The 20,452-nt window shown below is 43.9% G+C and overlaps 1 protein-coding gene across 5 annotated transcripts in view; it reads left to right on the top strand.

Annotated features, from left to right (window-relative positions):
* Nucleotides 1–432: 432 nt before the first annotated feature.
* Nucleotides 433–20,452, top strand: part of Pcbp3 (poly(rC) binding protein 3) — a 183,931-nt gene continuing 163,911 nt past the window's right edge. For all 5 annotated transcript variants that reach the window (XM_038343760.1, XM_038343759.1, XM_038343757.1 and 2 more), the window contains exon 1: nt 433–618. The gene's annotated coding sequence lies outside the window, so the exon portion shown is untranslated. The remainder of the gene's footprint in view (nt 619–20,452) is intronic.

Here is a 20,452-nt window from a genome sequence, read left to right as displayed (position 1 = left end):
TCTTCGGTCTCCCGCTAGCCGCGTGTGCGAAACACACGCGGGCACCTGCAGGCGGTCGCACCGGAGAGGCAGGCCGCGCAGCCATCTCACATCCACGTAGCACTCCCTTCCCGCTAGCCCTCTGGAGGCCCCGCCCCAGACCCCGCCCTCATGCTGCCCCCGCCCTCACCAGTTGACTAGCTTACCCAGAGGCCCCGCCTCCTTCCAGCCCCAGCGTGGGGCTCCGCCCAACCTTAACCGCCCTTCGACGCTAAACGGCTTCTAGCCGGAGAGCTTCCCGCGCTCGGATTGGCCGTGCTGGTCACCGTCCTGCCGTTCCATAGGATCCCGGCGCCCGCTTTCTCAGGCCCTGCCCTTGGGCGGGGGCGGGGCCAGAGCCGGCGGGCTGCGCGGGAGTGGTTGGCTGCGCGGAGAGGGCGGGTCCTCGCCGCGCGCAGTGCTCGGGCCAGAGCTCGAGGCTCTGCTTACCGTCGCCTGAGCTAGGAGACGCCGCGGCCGCCGCTTGGTCGCCTTGGGCTTCGCGTTGCGCCGAGTCTGCCTCCTCTGCCTCCTCTGCCCCACCCGATCGGCAGCGTCGGCTCCGCCTGGCCCGCGGCCTCGCTGTCCGTGGCGGGGCAGGTGAGTGAGTGGCGGCCGGTTGAAGTGGAGGGGGGAGTCCAGCGCGGGTGTGTGTGGGGGGTGGTTAGCTCGCACGCTGCGTCCCAGGTCAGCCGAGACCCCGCGAAAGGCCGGAGTACTGGACAGTTCGCGGTCAGAAAACTTCATCCGAGCTGGGGTTGTTAGGAATCCTGGCGGTGGGTTGAAGTTGGCGATGTCAGGGCTAGGGCCGGAACCCCAGGTTGAGGCGAGGGTCCCAGGCTGAGGGCGGAGGTCCCAGGAGAGAGGATAGGGGTACCAGGCAGAGGGCGAGGGTCCCAGGCTGAGACGGAAGTCCTAGGCTGAGGGTGGGGATCTCAGGACTGAGGGCAGGGAATCTCCCCGGCTGAAGGCTGAGGTTCTAGGGCTGAGTGCGGGGTTCCAGGCTTCAGGGAGGGGATTCCAGGCTTGAGGAGAGGGTACCAGGCAAAGCAAGGGGATGAGAGAGACAGAGGTGGGGAGAGAGAGAGAGAGAGAGAGAGAGAGAGAGAGAGAGAGAGAGAGAGAGAGAGAGAGAGAGAGAGAGAGAGAGATTAGAGTGGTTCCTGGTGGCCCTTGGGCGTGGAGCTGGGGCCAGAGCAGGGTCTTAGAGGGAAGTTTCCAGCGATGGGCTCAGTCTCCAGCCCTGCATGGTCGTGCCAGAGGGTTCAGTCAAGGCCCAGGGTCCTTGTGAAAGTGTGATGGTACCTGGCCCTTGCCCATGTCAGGGAGCCACTCAGGAGAACGCAGGCCTCTCCACTGCCTACCCAAATTCAGAAGTTGTCACTGGGCACATAACTCAGCAGGCTTTCGGGTCAGCATACAATAGCTGTGAGCTCACTGGGACTTGCAAGGCTTGCACGGGTGTCTTGTGATTGAGATGAACAGGGGAAAAATGGAAACTCAGAGGATAGATGTGGGGCGAGGGTGGGGCACAGCCTCTTCTCCTCTCCCCTCCACTGCGTCTCCTTTCTCTCTCTCTCTCTTTTCTCTTGGCTCTCCTTCTGTTTTCTGCGCCATCCATTAGAGCCAGAACAGGTAGACCAGATAGAAGCTGGTTCCTCTTTTTGATCACTGCATTTTCTTTTTTGGGAAAGAGGTGTGCTTAGACCTGTTTCTTATTGTTCCCCTAAGAGTTTTGTTTAATTTGAAAGGGTTTAGCTGTCTAGCTTCCTTCCTCACTGCACTATATTGTTTGTATAGGAAATTCGTGAGTTAATGAAGTTGGGTCCCAGGATAGGTGATTTTCCTTCGACTTTTCTTTTCGACACCATGGACCTTCAAGTCTCCTTAGCTTTGTATGTGAGCCAATAGTTGAGGAGGCTTTTTAGTGGGTGCTGCACCAAAAGGAATCCTGGGTGCCGGGGCCTTGACGCCAGGCTGAAGAGCTAGCATGCCAACTCTCCCTCTCAACACATTCCTGTGACACAGCCTTCCCAAAACTTATCTTTCTGAGGCAAACTTGTGCCCCATTTCTCTTCTTTGGATTGAACTGTGATTTGGGTTCCAGAGGAACTGCAGGGTGTGTCTATCCAGAGAACTGACCCTCAGTCCCCACAACAAGGGCAGTTTATTATCCATTTTGTGTGTACAGAGTAGTGCTCGCTGGAGATGGCGGGAGCATCAGAGTGGCTGGAGAAGCTCTGCACGATGGCTCGAGATGTGAGATACTCTAGCAAGCTGCGGCTTCTAGCTGGGAGTTCAGATGTTGTTCACCTGAGGCCTTCTGTTTCCAGCCATGCTGCTTTCACGTGTGTGTAGGTGCCATTGTTAATGCAGCACACCTGCTTTGGAGTTCATATCACTTCATGCACATAGTTAGACCTTAAAATAAGTTTTGGAAAAAACGTCTCCAGGCTGGTGGGGTGGCTTAGAATGGGCCTTGCAAGCCAGATAGATGATCTGAGTTCAGTCCCTGGAAACCATGGCGGAAAGAGCTGTCCTCTGACCACTGCAGGAACTCTGTGGCATGCGTGTTTGCACATGCATGGGCACACACACACACACAAAACAGTAAAATGAATTTGTTAGAATAGGGTCTTTATAACTGAGAAGATTGGACACTATCTGGAATTCAGAGCTGGTGTTGCCACTGTGATGCTCATTTGTAGGTAGAAGAAAATTCACACAGATTTATGATAAATTTTTATAACTTTTTATAAGAAAAGGGCACACAACATACAATACACAAGTCATGGTTACATCTTGTCATTTTTTTAGTCAAGGATCTCGTTCTGCAACCCAGTTCCAGGCATGTCACCGTGAGACAATATTATCATCTACAAAGTTTGCATGCAATAACCTCACAAATGAGTTGCAAAATAATCACTGAAAATATTATAATGTTTTTAAGTTTATGATATTGTGTTGGCTACATTCATGTAGCTATATTCATGGCTATTCATGGCCTCATGTGGCTTCTGGGACACAGGTTAGACATGCCTGAAATTTAAGATCTCCCTGTATCAGCGTTCCAAATGATGAGCTTAGGCGTGTGTCACCATGCCAGGCCTTGTTAGCTGTCTTGAAGAGGCTGTCCTTTTGGTCTTGTTGGATACCAGAGAGCATGCTGCATGTGTAAATTGTAAAAGCCCCATGAGGTCCTTGAAACAGTTCCGACAGTTGAAGGTGGATTCTGTATAAGTTTCAGTGAGATCTGGTGCTGTACTGATGTGTCAGGGGCAAAGTCATTTCTGTTTGCCCAGAAACCTCAGGGCTTTATTGTGAAGGAGATAAGTGGAGCAGATTGGTATAGATGTATGTTGTATATCCCCGTGGTGGAGGAGGGTGGTGCTTTGGAATATAATAAAAATAACCTGCTCACACGTTGCAATTGTCTCCTAGTCCTTTGCTGAAATGCTGAAATCTTGGGGCAGCTCTGAGCCTGTGACTGGCAAGCGCGGGTCCACTGTCCATGGTACTGAATCATGAGTATTCTCCCTCACCGCCTAGGCTTTCCTTCAAACTTTCATTTCAGTGAGAGTGGGTTTGGGAATTATGTTAGAAATAATTTCGGGATTCATATTACTAAAGAAAAAATGAACAGGCTAGCTTTGTTGAACTTGGATGAGAGATGCCTTTAAAACAAGTCAATTTCTCCTTTGAAAAAGATAGTTATTTTTCTTTTTCTCTCCCGGTGGGGAGTTTTCTGGCTGTGGACATCAAGTAATGAGCACTGAAATTAAACAAGTGTCTGTTTTCTTAATAAATACCATCAACCGAAAAGAACCCTTGATTGCAGTGTGCACAGGTGTCTGCTTGCAGGGCAGCTTGTCCCTAAACAGGGCCACTTTCTACACCCTCACACTTCTCAGCCTCTCTCCAGGGAAGGTGATTGTCAGGCGTTCATTTTGTGTTGAAGCAGTGTCTACTTTTATGTGTATAATTTTGAAGAATGTAAACAATAAAGTCTTTATTTCTCTTGTGGGTAATTTTGTTGGTTACTTTAGAGTTGTTCTATAGGTTAGCAATAAAAAATGGTATGCGTCACTTGTATAAGTTCTTTCACATGGCAGGAAGTTGTACATCAAGCTGAGTGGATAGTTTCTGTTAGTGGAATAAGTACCTAAACTAGTGGTCTGGCCTACGTTTCTCACGGCATTTCTTTTGTGGCGGAAACTTCAGGGATGCCTCCTCCTTTTTCATCCGGGTTCCAGGAGTACTGTGAGATACTTAAAACAAGGACCCATTTCTTACTGAATCCTGTGCTGTGATGTGGGAGTCCCTTGGGGGAGGAAAACAGAGTTCTTGTCCTAGAAGTGTTCACCATTTGGCCTGAGAAAGAGCATGTAAACAGATGGCTGCAAGTGTCTTCACTGTGATGCGGTTGGGATGCATAGCCCGCTGAGTGTGCTGCGGGATGATAGCTGGGAGCATCAGAAAGCATCAGGGAGGAAGCAGCCTTTGGGGTAAGCCCTAAAGGATGAGCTGTAAGTCTGGCACAGATGGATTAGGAAAAGGTGAGGTCAGTGTAATTGGAAAACAGTGTTGATACGGAAGCGGGAGGACATGGGTATGGGTTTTACCAAGGAGTTGGGATTCTGGTGGGATGTGGGGGTGAGTTGGAGAGGGGTTGCGTGGTGTGTAGAATGATGGGATGGCTTCCTGATACTGTGCCCTCATCCCCAGAGCCTGTGATGTGTTATGTTGCTTGGCAGGGGGATTAGGGTCACAGATAGAAAAAGGTTGCTCATCAATTGGTTTCAAAATAGGAAGTGATCCTGGGTTGTCTGGGCAGGCTCACAGTGATCACAAGCCTCCTCAAAGATGGGAGAGGAGGCAGAAGAACGAGAGGCGAGGCTTTAGACGCCAGCGCCAGCTTTGACGACAAGACAGCACGTGCCAAGGGTGTAGCAGCCTCTGAAAAGGGCAGAAAAAGGGTCTCAGAAAGGATCTTGGCCCCTAATTTTAGCCCAGTGGGACTCATATTTGTCTACTGACCTCTAACTGTTGGGTAGCAAAGGGTGATATTTTAAGCTAATACGTCTGTGGGAATCCATGATAGCAGCATTAGGAAACCAATGCAGCTTGGGTCTCGGCTTTCAGCCTTCTTTGCTGGAATGTTTCGGGGGAAGTCACATAGTCAGGTTGGCCTAGAAGATGAGGTGATCCCTACTGTTTGGAGTTTGTTCCAAGTAAACAAGATTTCGATGCATTCCCAGACAATACGAGTATCTGACGCCGCCGTATCTGACCCGAATTTCACTTTCTTTCTCCCCCTAGCAGCTCGCTCAGCCTCTGTTCTGCTGGGCTTCATGCTCCGCTGGCTCTCCTTTGCTCTGCTCTGGGCCCCTGGGAGCGTGCCTGTAAACACCACACAGACTGGGGCTCACAGCTCCTGTTGTCAGTTACTTTCAAAAACTTGGTTCCCAGTCACGGGAATTCTTCAATCTTTAGGTATTTTGTTACCAATCAGGTAGGTAGGCAATATCTTCCTGTTGGAATTTGCATTTCCTTGATCACTAGTGTGAGTCTGAGGACCTTTACTACCCCTCCTCCATCTTTCACTGCATGGATTGTCTTTCCTATCAGTTGTAATCTTACCTTGTTCATCTACTTATGGCTGGCTTATGTCCTTGTACCTTTCCTGAAGTTCTTTATAATATTTCTGATTCTACTTTTGTCCCATTCCTTATTCTTTAAAAAGATATTGATTTGATGAATAGATAATTAATTCTAATGTAGTCAAATTCATCAATCTTTTCTTTACGACTTGTAGTTATTGGCTCTTATTTGAGAAATCTGTGTAACTTCAAGACCATAAGACAGTCTTTTAAAAATGTTGAAATATTTGGCTTTTATATTTTACTTGGAATTCATTTTTGTATGGATTGTGAGATAGAGATTTGATTTCAAATGCCTAACTAATAGTGTTATTACCGTTTATTACCACCCATCCCCAGTGATCTGCAATGCTACTTTTGAAACACACTGAGTTTCTCACATGGTGTGGATGAATTTTCTGGTTTGTTTTTCTTTTGTTTTTGCTTAAGACAGGATTTCTCTGTGTGGCCCTGGCTGTCCTGGAACTCACTCTGTAGACCAGACTGGTCTTGAACTCAGAGATCCATCTGCCTCTCTCGAGTGCTGGGATTAAAGGCATGCACCACTATGCATAATCTTTTTTTTTGTGGTATGTTTCTACATAATGATAATTTCTTTCTTTATAGTCCTTAGTTTACTTTTTGTTTTATTTACTTTATATGGAACACTAGGCGAAGCTCCTAGAAATTGGGTAAGATTATCCTTGTATTGATTTTCACTTTGAGAATAATCCTGTTAGAGCTTTAGTTATGAACTTTGCTTTTGTATTTTAGTAGATTCCTTTTATTAGGTTATGGATTGTCTCATCTACTAATAGTTTAGTGAAAACTTTTTTTTAAAAAGTCAACTCAGCATCATGACAGATGCGTGTAATCCTAGCTCTCAGGAGACTGAGACAAGAAGGAGTTTGAGACCAACCTGGACTACACAGTGAGACCCTGTGCCAGAAACTAGGAATACATTTTTATTAAATGTTTTAAATATACTTATTTAGATAATTTTGTGTTTTTTCTTTTTATGCTTACACTAAAATAAGAGCTTAAATCTTTAACTTTGAAGTTATTGTTAATTTTCCTGGGATACATTTTCTTTGTCCTGATGTACCACACTAAGCCGTAATATTGGAGTCATACTAATATTTCGTTTAGGGTCATCACACATGTTCATAAGGGGGTACTGGCCAGTGATGAGCTTCTCCTGTATTGCCCACTTCAGGTTTAGTGTCAGGGTGGCTGGTGCTTCCCCCTCCCTGGAAGACTTTTTGAAGGGGAACATACTTTATACTTCAGAAGCTGATAAAATTACCTTTCTTTGATGTCTTGCTATGTAGTCGAGTTGGACTTTAAACTGATACTCTCTCTGCCTCAGCCTCCCACATGCTGGGTAGGTGTGCATCCGCACACCTGTGTCGAAGTTCCTCGGATGCTCTGGGTCTGTTCTTTGGAGAACCTGGAACTTTTGGCTGGAGTGGAATAGTTCACGTCAAGTATAGGAAGTCTGAACCCTGGGAAATATTCGCAATATTCACCGTGCTGAAAAGACTAAAGGATGTTGGTGTTGTGGAGGGCACCCAAACCCTTAATGTGTTGCGCTCATGGTATTAGGTCTCTCAAATTTCTTGGTTATAAGAGACCAATGAATGTGAAGCTGGACCTCATCTGTGATTTGTGGTTTTATGCACAACCTCGTGAGTCAGTCAGCTTGGCATCTCTATGCCGAGTGTGATAACTCCGTATGCAGTAGAGAGAGATTTACTTTGGTTCACGATTTTGGAGATTTAATCCCAAGAATAGATGGTCCCTTGGGTGTGGGCCTGTGATATGTAAGTATATCATGGTGTCAGCATTTGCCATATGAAGCCAGTGCCATGTCTTCCCGCTGAGAACGAGAAACCCTGGTCTCACAATGCACTGTGTGGGCTCACCACCACAGCACATCCTGGTACCATCACCTGGGGACTAAACCCAGGGTTTATGTTTGGACCTTCAGGGAACATCATTCTTTCCCTTTCTAAAACTTGTCCTGGGCATGCTGCATTTCTATAGAGAAAAGCGCCCCTTTCTCTTTCCCTATATCTATATCTTAACCTTCTTTCAAGGTGAGTACCCCTGCTGGACTCCTTGTTGGGGTTCTCCGTGCTCACTCTGACCCTTAGTGAGCTCTTGCGTCTCCTCTTACAGCGCTGTCCTGCCTTTGCAATGCACAGAGCAGGGCTCTTTTCTTTGTGGTCAGCTGAGCGGAGAGCTTCAGATGCAAGCACATACTTCCCTCCTTTGCCTGAGCTCTTTACAAAAAGCTGGATGTAGTTAAGGTGGGCCACTCATCCCCAAAAGGAAAAAAAAAATCCCTTTTGGTGAATGTGGGTAGAGCCTGTGACTTTCTTCTAGACCACAGAATATGGCCAATGTGACAGTGTCCCTTTTGTGTTGTGTTATAGAATACCATCTTCTTGGGGATTTGATTTGTAGGCTCTTTTTTTTTTTTTTTTTTTTTTTTTTTTTTTGGTTTTTTCAAGACAGGGTTTCCCTGTAGTTTCTAGAGCCTGTCCTGGAACTAGCTTTTGTAGACCAGGCTGGCCTCGAACTCAGAGATCCGCCTGTCTCTGCCTCCTGAGTGCTGGGATTAAAGGCATGCGCCGCCACCACCGCCCGGCCTTTTTTTTTTTTTTTTTTTTTTTTTTTTTAACTTGATGAAGTAGGTAGGAAAGCTAGGGAGGATACATTAGAGCCTCCTGAGTCCACCTCCTGGTGGACTCAGAACCAATAGTCAGAAGCAGGGAATACTTAGTTCAGGGAAACAAAATCTGTTAATTACTTAAACAGACCCCTGCCCCAGCCCAGCACACACACTGGTTCCATCTTCAGGTGAGAGAGCAGCCTGATCAGCAGCCCTGCGAGTCCCTACTTGAGGGTCAGTTAAGCCTGCATAGGCTCATGACTCACAAAGGTGGTGAGATGATACGGGTATATTGTTTGAGCTTCTAAGTTTGTCACAGCCTATACAGCCATAGAAAACGAACGTGGAGACGTCTGCCTGCTGGCACCCTTCCCCTAGTTAGACCCACTACAAATACATTTGGATTGCTGGAGTCAATCTATTTGAGGTAGTTTATATTTAAGAAACATTTTCCTACCTATAAAGTAATATGGATGCTTTGTTCAGAAAAATTAAACAAGAAGAAAAGTAGATAATCATCAAAAGATATCCAACACTTTTCACCCTCTTCCTCTCTCCTTCCCCCTCTCTGGTGTATGATATACCAGGCATTCTTAAAGTAGTTGTGATTCATTCCATAACATAGTCCATGAATAATTTTTTTCCTTTAGGCCTTGGATTGTAGCCTAGTGGTATAATGTATGTTTAGCATTCATGAGATTATGTGTTCTTTCTGCCACACCAAAAAAAAAAAACAACAACAAACAAACAAATGAGTAAATTTTCTTCTAAATCATAACTTCCACCCTATCATGGGTAACCTTCTGAAATATGGTTATAAATGGCTACATGCTATTCCAGTGGATATTTCAGTATATTAAACAACTTTCTTATAACTGAAAATTTAATTTACTTTCTGCAGTATTTAAGCTTTGGTAAATATTCTATACAGAATTATCATGTATTGAGGCCAAAGTTTTTAAACCTTTTGATTCCTTTCTATCTAGCTTGCAACATTTCCAAACAATACCGTCTAATTTAAATGTCTGTTCCTATAACTTGCCAGGTTGGAATAGGATAGAAGCATTGATTTTTGAGCATTTAGGTTCCTGTTTTCTTAACCCTGTTTGCAAAGTGCTTTTAAATTATTCATTAAAGTACAATATAGATTCTATTTATAGGTGTGTATATATGAGACACTCACTTAATATTTGGGAAAAAGCTGGCCATTTTCATCACTTCCTGTCTTTGTAAATCTTTTTATATACCTATCTGTCAATTGTTTCCGGGCATTTGAATAGAGACAGTAAGACATATAAGGTGTTGTGGGCTTGTATTACTCAGACAAAATGGCTGTTCAGAGCCTGCCTCGTTCTTGCCATTTATTAACTGGTTGACCTCATGAAGAGGGAGATCAGCAGAATATTAATTACTAAAAATATTTTCATAATCTTAAAGTATTATGAATAAGGAACAGCATTAAAAGCAGAATGAAAAAAAATCCGAATAATCTTGCCACTGTGGAAACATAGCTGTTGTGCCACCTTGTTCTTGTGATGTGTGGTTGGATTCTGGTGACTTGAGTTTTCTCTTTGAGACTCGTGCATCCCCGCTGTGAGTGAAGCTAGGTTCCAGTTTTTCTTCCTTTCATCTTTTAATCTGAGATGTATACTTTAAGTAATCCGTAGTTTTTCTATTTTTCTAATATATGTGCATAAGGTGATATATTTCCTAGTAGATAATACTTCCACTGTATCTTACAGAGTTTGATTTGTTTTTATATGTTTTATAATTTCCATTATGATTTTTTTCCTTTGACTGACAGGTAATAATTCATAACACTATTGAGACATTCCCGACACACTATTTTCTTATTTTGTTTTTCAGATAGTTAATTGTTCACTTTCAGTCAGGTGTGGTGGCATACGCCTTTAATCCTAACACTCAGGAGGCAGAGGCAGGCAGTTCAAGTCCAGCCTGGTCTACAGAGTGAGTTTTAGGACAGCCAGGGCTACATCAAAGTCCTGTCTTGAAAAACCAAAACAAACCAAAACAAAACAAAATTTTACTTTCTATGAGTTTTATCCTTTGAAATTTGCTGATATATTTTTGAAAGATATTCCTGTATATTTGAAAAAATTAAGTTCAAAGTGTTACACGTTATATTTAACTAAGTTGTAAACATATTAATCATAGCTGTTTTCTTATTAGTTTAAGTCTGGTTGTTATATCTGTTACCAAGATGATCTCATTATTGTTATGGATGGCCCTATTTCTCCATGTAGAGGTGTTATACATGCACACACACACACATAATATTTGAGGCCATATTATTAGGAAGATGCAGATTTAAAATTGTTTTTTTTTTTCACTTTTGAGGCCAAGTCTTTTGAAGCTCAGGCTGGCCTTAGCCCATCCTGACCTGCTGCTCTACGGCCCATGTGCTGAGATCGGCAGCACACTTAGCTCACTTGGTCTTCTTAACAATCTGCTTTTTCGGTCTTGCTCATCTCTAGTCCAGTGTTTGCCTTTATGGTGGGTGTGTATTGTGTTCATATAGCCAGACATGATCGTTTTAGTCTCATATCTACAAAATATCTTTGTTGATGCTCTGAGATTTTAAATATCTCTCTTGGAAGGAAGGAGTTTGTTAGATTTTTTTTCATCTAATTTGACAATTTTTGTCTTTTTCTTGGAACATTCAGTTTATTTACATTAAATGTAATTACTGACATATTTGAATTTAATTTCATAGTCCTGTATATTTATCTTACATTACATTTTCAGTGTTGATTTTTCTCCCATTTAGAATTGATATTGTGATTTTGAAAAACATCGTTTGGTTTTCCCCAGCCTCTCCCATATACTGGGAGCTCTGTTCTAGCTTTCTTCCTTTTAGTAGTTATCACGGTCAGACAGTGTGTAATAGGCCCTCCAGATAACGGGACACCCTTTACCCCTTTACCTCGATTAAACTTTTTTTTGTTTTAATTTTATTTCGAGACGGTTTCTCAGTAGCTTTGGAGCCTGTCCTGGAACTAGCTCTTGTAGACCAGGCTGGCCTCGAACTCACAGAGATCCGCCTGCCTCTGCCTCCCGAGTGCTGAGATTAAAGGCGTGCGCCACCACCGTCCAGCTCTCCCTAAAGCTTTGATTCATCTTGGTGTCGCCTTGCTCTTCCCTGTCCGCTGATGTCTCACTTCCTTCTAGGACTGTTTCTGCTGTGCGGAGTCTTCTGTAGATGGTCTCAGTTCAGCTCAGCTGCTGTTTACTACTTTAGATTTTCCCTAAACATATTTTTATTTCACTGTTTTCCAGTTAATCAAAACGTTTTTGGTATAACCGACAGAATTCATCCTTTTAACTTTTACAGTTCTGTAGCTTTGGCGTACTTATAGTGTATTCAACCGTCATCTCTCCATAATTCTGAATCTTTTCATTATCTCTAGGAAAACTGGGTGTGATGGCAAAGACCTTTAATTGTAGCACTCGGGAGGCAGAGCCAGCCGGGTCTACAGGACAACCAGGGCTGCACAGAGAAACCCTGTCTCAAACAACAACAACAAATAAAAAACAACACCCCCCCAAGCTTCTTGCACGTTAATATTAACTTCTTGTTCTTTTTCCCTCCCATCATTGGCTCCTTTTAGCTTATTTTATGTCTCGAGAGATTTGACTACTAGAGACATTTTGCCTGAATGGAATCGTATGACATGTGGTCTTGTGTGCCCATTTTCTTTTATTTAGTGCAGTATTTTAAAACTTCTTTCATGCTGTAGTGTGTCGTAGTGTTTCATTCCTTGGTTTATAGCCAAAGTATTTTATGTGTCCAGTTACCCCTAGGTGGACATTTGGATTATTTTCTCTTTTGCTTTTGGTTTTTTTTTTTTTTCCTATTCTGAGACTTATGAGTCTATTATGACTGACCATGTACACGTTTTTTTTTTCTTAGTTTTTTGGGTTTACACCTAGGAGTAAAGTTGCTGGGTCAGCTCTTTGTTTAGTTGTTTTTGATGAGCTTCTAAAATGTTTTTTTCAGAAATGCTACACCATTTTACATTTCCATCAGCAGTGTATGAGGTTCCAGATTCTCCATAGCCTCTTGAACCTTTTTATTTTCCAGTTTTTTAAATCATAATATTTGAGCGGGTAGGAGGTGGTATCTCACTTTATGGTATGAATTAGCATTCTCTGATGACTAATGGTAGTGAATACCTGTCCATGTACTTATAAACCATTTGTACATTTTCTTTGGAGAACTGGCTGTCCAGTGTTTTACCTGTTGGGGTGCTCTGCGTTGTGTGGGTCAGTCGAAGAAAGAGGTCACTCCAAGATGAAATGTTAAGGCCTGTGTGGCAGCAGGCAAGTCAACTCATGATGAACTGAACCCTGAACAGCCGTACAAAGGCATATTTATTGATTGTTAACAAAGTTGTTTTTTGGGTATTTTCTCATATCAAAGTCCCTAATTTAACCCATATGTCTCTCTAAGGAAAGCATCTCATGCCCTCATGATGTCAGTCCTTTACTGTGTATCCTTTGTAATGCACAGTAATCCAAGAGCCTCAGGTGTGCCAGAGGCGTCTTGTGACCAAGGTCATGCCAAGGCTGTAACGCCCATTCAGAAAAATAATTCTACACATCACGGAAAGCAATCAGTGCTTTCCACAAAGATTCTTTACTGCTTTCCATAATGATTCTTCAAGGTCAGAGTCCTTCTAGAAAGCAGCTCTCACTCTCACACTTGCGATAGACACATTGGGAGCTGTTTGCTCTAATGTCTGTCCCGACCCAGAGACTCTGCTCAACTCCTGTCACCCACTCTAAAACTGGAGCATTTGTCCTCTTACTGCTGCGTCACAGGAGCCCTCTCCACTAGCCCCTTACCCCATGTGTGTGCTGCAGTATTTTCTCTTCTTACACTTAATAAATTAAATCATGGTCACATTATTTCCTTCATTTTGCTTTCTCTGTCCCAATCATGTTCCTCCTTGTCTACCTGTCGAATTGCTAGCTTCTATTACTTTGAGGTGTACTACTATATAAATATAGTTTGCTGAGCCTGTTTTTATTGTTTGTGTGTATATGATTTCAGGGCTTACTACTTGTTTTGGATAACCAATACAGGGCTTGTCTCCAGAAGAGGCTAATTCTCCCTCTCTCAGTGTCATTAATTGCCTATAGTTTTTTTGTCCAAGGGTGGGACACCCTGAGATAGCCCTCCCTCTGAGTAAGCATATCTATTGATATTATTGATATTGTTGTTTAGGTCCTGTTTAGGCAGCCATTTCTAGGAGACACAGCCTCCCATCAGACTTCTGGTCTTCTGGCACCTACAATCTTTTCAGCCCCTATTCTGCAATGTTCCCTGAACTTGGGTACCGGAGTTATGTTGAAGATGTAACTGTTGGGGCTGCACTCCCTGCATCTGACGATCTTTGCGTTGTGTCTATTTGTGGTTTTTCTGTAATGATCTCTATTTGCTATGAAGAGAAGCTTTTTTGTTTGTTTTGAGACAAGGTTTCTCTGTGTAGCCCTGGCTGTCCTGGAACTCACTCTGTAGACCAGGCTGGCCTTGAGCTCACAGAGATCCTGCTGCCCCTGCCTCCCGAGTGCTGTGGCTAAAGACGAGCACTACCACCTCCCTGCCAAGAAGCTTCTATGATGAGGGGTGAGAACTATGTTTCTATCTGAAGATGTGGAGCTGATACCTGTTTGATTTGCTGGGTCTGGTTATCTCCTTCAGTAGAATCTTTTCAAGGTCCGCCAACTTACCTGCAAATTCCATGGTTTTATTTTTCTTTACAGCTGAATAGTATTCCACTGTGTGTATGTAACACGTTTTCATTATCACTGTGACTAGGGCAGCAATGAATGAATGTTGCCGATTAAGTGTTGGTGGAGTAGGGTGTGGAGTGTTTTGGAGCATATGTCAAGGAATGGTATAGCTGGGTCGTACAGCAGATTTATTTCTTGAGGACTCTCCATACTGATTTCTGGAGTGGCTACACCAGTTTGCAGCACTACCTACAGTGAAAGAGGGTCTCCTTTCCTACATCCTATCCAGCACTGCCTACTGTGAGGGTCTCCTTTCCTACATCCTATCCAGCACTGCCTACGGTGAATGAGGGTCTCCTTTCCTATATCCTATCCAGCACTTGTCAGTTGTTTTGCCGATCTTAGCCATTATGACTGGAATGAGGCAAAATCTCAAAGTTGTTTTAGTTTACATTTCCCTAATTGCTAAGAATGACGAACACTTTTTCAGGTGTTTCTTAGCCATTTAAAAAAAAATTCTTCTGTTGAGAGCTCTCTGTTCAGATCCCTAGCCCATTATAAAAAGTTATACAATATATTCTGTTACATCCCCCCTCTTCAACTTGTCCTAGCCCATTTTGGTTGATTGATTTTTTAAAATTTTGTTTATTCTTTGTGTCTTTCATATCATTCATCTCCATCCCATTCATTTCTCTGTCCCTTCATATCCACCCACTGCCCTTGCAGGCTCCCCGATCCCCTAAATAAAATAAAATAAAATTTAAGAGAAAACTAAAAGGAGAAAAACAAAAGCAAACAGAAAATGAAAAGGAAAAAGCAGTCTCATCTTGGAAGCTGCAGTGTGACACAGTGAGTCTTGCAGTAAACCCTTTTATCCAGATAGCTTAACGTGCAGGTGTTCATTGCAAAGGGTCATTGGTCAGGTTCGAGGCCTCTGGTGGTTTCTGCTACAGTATCGATGCTGGGCCCTTACTGGGACTCCTCTTGGTTTTCCTATTGCCCTGTGTTGTGGAGATCCTGCAACTTTGGATCTGCATGCCAGGCCATATCCAGCAGATCACAGATGGGCTGGATATTGGGGTGGGCCAACTCATATCCCTGGTGCTGGGCCTGGGTAGTTGCAAGGTTGATCAGCCAGTCAGCTCTCCCTTGTCCTCACACCAGGATGAGTTCTCCAGTATTGCCCTGGCTACTTCATCCCTTGCAGCTGTGACCAAGGGGCGGGGCCAGTCTCCTGCTTTCACAGCCTCTGGGTCAGCTCTCCCAAACTTGTTACACCTTCAGGCCAGCTCTACTGTGTTGCCCAGGCATGTGTAGGGGCACAGGGCTGTAGCTGGGGAAGGACAGGGACAGCTGCAGCTCTTATGACCTCAGGGCATGATCTCCTAACTGCTTAGGCATCAATGGGCCGGGTTTGGGATTGGGGAAGGCCTCCCCCCACTCCCTCGCCCATGCCATCACATGACAGATGAGTAATGGGGACAGCTCTTCCATGCTCACAACTTCAGGGCTGGCTCACTCTCACCTCCGCCAACAGGATTGGCTCTGTTGTGCTGCCCAGGTGCAGGGTCTGCTCTCCTGAGTGTTGCAGCTGCGGGGGACAGGGGCAACTCTCTCCTTCTTAGGCTCTTGTGACCTCAGGGTCAGCTTTCTCCCTGCCTTAGGCGTTGAAGTGGGGGGTGGAGGGCTTCTTTCCCTTGCCCTGCCCTCACCACCACATGGCAGATGAGGGGCGTGGCCAGCTGTCTCACTCTCACACCCTCAGCCTAGTTCAGTTTTAATTTGGACCATTTTTTGGTTTTTTGTATATTTTGGATATGAATCCTCTGTCACATGGATAGTTGACAGAGATTCTGTCCCACCCTGTGGGCTTCTTTTTCACTTAATTGGCTGTTCCTTAGCTGTATAGAAAAAGTTTTTAGTTTTGTGAAGTTCCACTTGTCAATTGTTGGCCTAATTCCTAGGCAAATAGAGACATATTTGGGAAGTCTTTCCTATACTGTGCCTTCTAGGGTCCAGCCTATGTTTTCTCATGGCAGTTTTAGCATTCCAGGTTTCAAATTGAGGTCTTCGATCCACTTGGATCAAATTTTTGTGCAGGGTGATAGCTGTGGACCTAATTTTATTCTTTTGCATGTGTATCCAGTTTTCCCATCTATACTTTTTCTCCAACTGTAATAGTATTTTCTTCATAGTGTCTTTTGATCCACAAAAGATTTTAATTTTGGTGAAATTTAGTTTGCCTGTTTGTTCCTTTTTTTTCTTTTTTTTATGGTTTATTTTTTTATATTTAAAAATTTCCATCTCCTCCCCTCCTACTCCCCCTTCCCTCCCCTCCTTCTTCCCCTTCCCTCCCCTCCCCTCCACCCATACCTCCCCTTCCTTTTGTTGCGAGTGCTTTGCCACTTAAGATACCAATGTTGGGTTGGTAGTGTAGCTCAGTAGTCGAATGCTTTTTTAGCATTCCACGGGACCTGGGTTCACTTCTAGAACTATAAGAGAACAGACAAAAATACAATAATGTTTAATCCCAGGTCATGACGATTTAAACAATCAAAGCAGCCAATCTAGAAGACAACAATGGTTAATCTCAGGCCATAATGATTTATATCTTTGTTTTATTCTGAAAGTCTCTCAGCCTCCCCCTGCCCCCCACTATGCACCCAGGTTAGTCTCAAAACTCATGATGCTTCTTCTGTCTCAGCTCTGGAGTAACTGGGGTTACATGTATGTACCATATATATGCCTGCCTATTTTCAGTTACTTTTTTTTTGTTTTTTGTTTTTCGAGACAGGGTTTCTCTGTAGCTTTGGAACCTGTCCTGGAACTCGCTCTGTAGACCAGGCTGGCCTTGAACTCACTGCAGTCCACCTGCCTCTGCTCCCGAGGGCTGGGATCAAAGGCATGCGCCACCACTGCCTAACTTTCAGTTACTTTTTTGTACTTGATGTGTAGAGGAGTTGAAGTTCTTTGTTCTGCCTGCATTATCTAGTTGAATACAGTGTCTAGTCCTAGTTGTTGAAGAGACCACTCCCTACTGAATGCTGTGAGCACTGCTGTAAAAATAAGTCAGTTGACTCTAATATTGAGTTTATTTCTGGACTTTTAATTCTGTCCCATTGCTCTATATGCCCATATATCTTATATTTATACAGCTCACATGTGGATCAAACACCCCAGTTTAAAACATGGACAAACTGTTAGAAGGAAACCATAGGCAGTGTTCTATAAGATTAGTTATAGGGAACACAGGAGTGTTCTATAAGATTGTTATAGGAAAGGACTTACCTGAATTTTTTTTTGTGTGTGTGTTTGTGTGGTCCTATGGATTAAATTTAGGGCCTTCAGCATTCTAATAAGCAATTATATTCCTCATCCTCTTTTTAGGTTTTTGTTTGTTTTGAGACGTTTGTCCACTAGATTGCCCAGGTTGACCTTGAACTTACCTTATTGAACAAGAAGGTCTTGAACTTGTGAACCTCCTGCTTCAGCTTCTTAAGCAGCTGGGATTCAGTCTTTCCTACCAAGCCTGGCTCACACAGCTTTGATTACTATAGTTCACTGGAACAAGTGAGTTCTCTGCCTGTGTGTTCTTAAGATCGTCTGGGGGCCTGGGGACTCAGTGCAGATGGTAGAGTGCTTGCCTACAGTTCATGGAGCTTTGGGTTCAGTTTCCACCATGTAAAGCAAGATGGCAGTGTCCACCTATAATTCCAGTACTTGGGAAGTGGAGGCAGGGGGGTCAGGAGTTCAGGGTCATCTTTGTCTGTATAGCAAGTCTGAAGCCAGTCCCTAGTGTGGTGGTGATGTCGCTGCTGTGCTGTGGGCTGGTGGACTCTCAGACTTAGGGACCAGCAGCAGGTAATTAGGTCCGTGGTGGGGTTAATACTTTTTATCTAGGATCACTTTCTCAGAGGAGGTGCTGAAAAGGCAAGTTGTTATGAGAGCTGCTGACGCCTGTGAATCTCCTTCCTTCTCTCACGTGTGCCCTTTGTGCTCAGGGCAGCTTCCTTTGTGCTTCTCTGCCATGCCTGGGGGGCGGGTGGGGTGGTGGAAAGGACTATGGGGGCGGGATAGCCAGGGAACAGGCTTCATGCTGGTTGGCGCTTGTAGACACCAGAATCAGGAGTCAAAGAAGCTCTTTATAAGTTACCCAACTTCAGCTCTTTTGTAAAGAGCAACACAAAATGCTCTAAGAGACGCTCCCCATGGGAAGCCTTACCTCTCTGAGGAGTGGATGGGGGGGTGAAATGGGGGAGGGAAGGTGGAGGAAGTGGGAACTGTATTTGACATGTAAAATGAGAAAAGATAAATTTTAAAAAAAATAAATAAATAAAAAACAGAGGGAGGGAGGGAGGGAGAGAGAGAGAGAGAGAGAGGAGAGAGAGAGAGAGAGAGGGAGGGAGGGAGAGAGGGAGAGGGGGTTGTGGTGGCTCAGGCCTTTAATCCCAGCATTCAGGAGGCAGAGGTAGGCAGATCTCTATGAGTTTGGGACTAGCCTGGTCTACAGAGTGAGTTCTAGGCCAGCCAAGGCTTTAAAGGAGACCCTGCCTCAATAAATAAATAAATAAATAAATAAGGACTAAAACATGGAATATTGCCATCTTAACGATTTTTTTCTATTAACACATGTGAGGGTTTTCTCAGTTACAATAACTTTTGGTGGATTTCTGATGGCTTTCTGTCCTTAATGTGATTCTTTTGTTATTTAAACATATTTAAGATAAATTATTTAAGATTTTTTATCTTGTAAATCCAATATAGAAGCAATTCTTGTGAGTGCTTCCCCCATAAGTGAGCTATGCTTTCTTGTGTCATAATTTGTTGAAAATTCTCTCTCTCTCTCTCTCTCTCTCTCTCTCTTTCTCTCTCTCAGGATTTCATGTAGCATAGGCTGGCCCTCAAACTTGATTTTTTTACTCAAGAATGATCTTGAATTCCTAATCCCCCTTTCTACCTCTCAAATGAGATTATAGGCATGTGCCATTATGCCTGGCTGAAAACTCTACTTTTAAGTACTATAATGTGGTAACTCCAAAAATTGGATTCTTTTCCTCTCCCAAATGTGTTGCTGTTGCAGGCTCTTACTGATGTAGTTTTTGATTTGCTTACTGACTTTTCTGCTGTGCAGCGGGCAGTTTTGTCACGTCTCAGCCTTTAACCTGCCAGTTTGTAACCTACTAGCCTTAGCCCTCACTTGCTTCCCACTTATATTTCATCTCTGAGTCAACTCTATGAGTGCTCAGGACCGACCAGGCGTCCGTAGAACCTTGAACTCTGATGGATATGGCCCCCTAGCTTTCTAGGAACGTGTCAGGGTTCTTCAAACCCATTCCTCTGCTTTCCTTGTAAGCTTTAGGGGATATTTTTAGGTTATTATTTGCTCAAACTACTGTCCAGTGTCTTAGGTAGTCACAAAACCAAACAGTAGAGGCCAGCAGTTTTTTTTTTTAAAGATTTATTTATTACTTATACAGTGTTCTGCTTGCATGTATACTTGCTGACCAGAAGAGGGCACCAGATCTCATTACAAATGGTTGTGAGCCACCATGTGGTTGCTGGGAATTGAACTCAGAACCTCTGGAAGAGCAGTCAGTGCTCTTAACCTCTGAGCCATCTCTCCAGCCCCAGCAGTTTTGATAACAACATGTGAAGAAGGTTCTTTGTGCGCTGGGTGAGTTCTGAAGGTAGCCTTATAAGTGTGTTCTACGAGCTGGGTCAGCTGGCGCTCTTCTGGGTTGGGGCTTTGCAGCTGTCGTCTCTGTAGTGGCTTTGAGGCTGTTGGTTTTTGAGACTGTTGTGATAGAGGGATGGAGATAATAGGAAAGGGGAAAGTTATAACACTGTAGATATTCATGAACATTCAACTGTTTCTCTTTACCAAATGCTTCTCGGTTTATGACAAACTTCTAGTCAGATTTGAGAATCCTGAAATTTGGTTGCTCCAGTTTTTGCCATTTTTCACTGCTTACGTGTGAGGGATTTTGGATATGTTTCTTTTCTGTTTTCACTGACACCCATCTCACATTTGTACTCAGTGTTTCCCCTATATATGACATTGTTTTCTTCCGGCACATTGGAGGTAATTGTCTGAAGTACTTTTCTTGTTCCTGGTTAGCAGTCAGCTGTCAGTGTAACTTCTCTGCTTGTAACCCATGTGTCTCCATTGCCATTAAAGGGTTTTCTTCCCACCTTTATGTTTCTGTAATTTCACTTAGTTCAACACACATCAGCCTGAGATGTGCCGTGCTGGTATATTGGGAGTGGTATCCTCATAAATCTGGAAATTTTGCTGACACAATCATTGGATTTTAGATCCTTGCTATCTTCTTTCCTTCTGGGACTCCAGTTAAATGTCATG

Source organism: Arvicola amphibius, chromosome 9 (genome assembly GCF_903992535.2).
Source record: "Arvicola amphibius chromosome 9, mArvAmp1.2, whole genome shotgun sequence".
Classification (NCBI taxonomy): domain Eukaryota; kingdom Metazoa; phylum Chordata; class Mammalia; order Rodentia; family Cricetidae; genus Arvicola; species Arvicola amphibius.
Note: the sequence above shows the minus strand (reverse complement) of the source record. Positions and strands in the feature narration are given on the sequence as shown.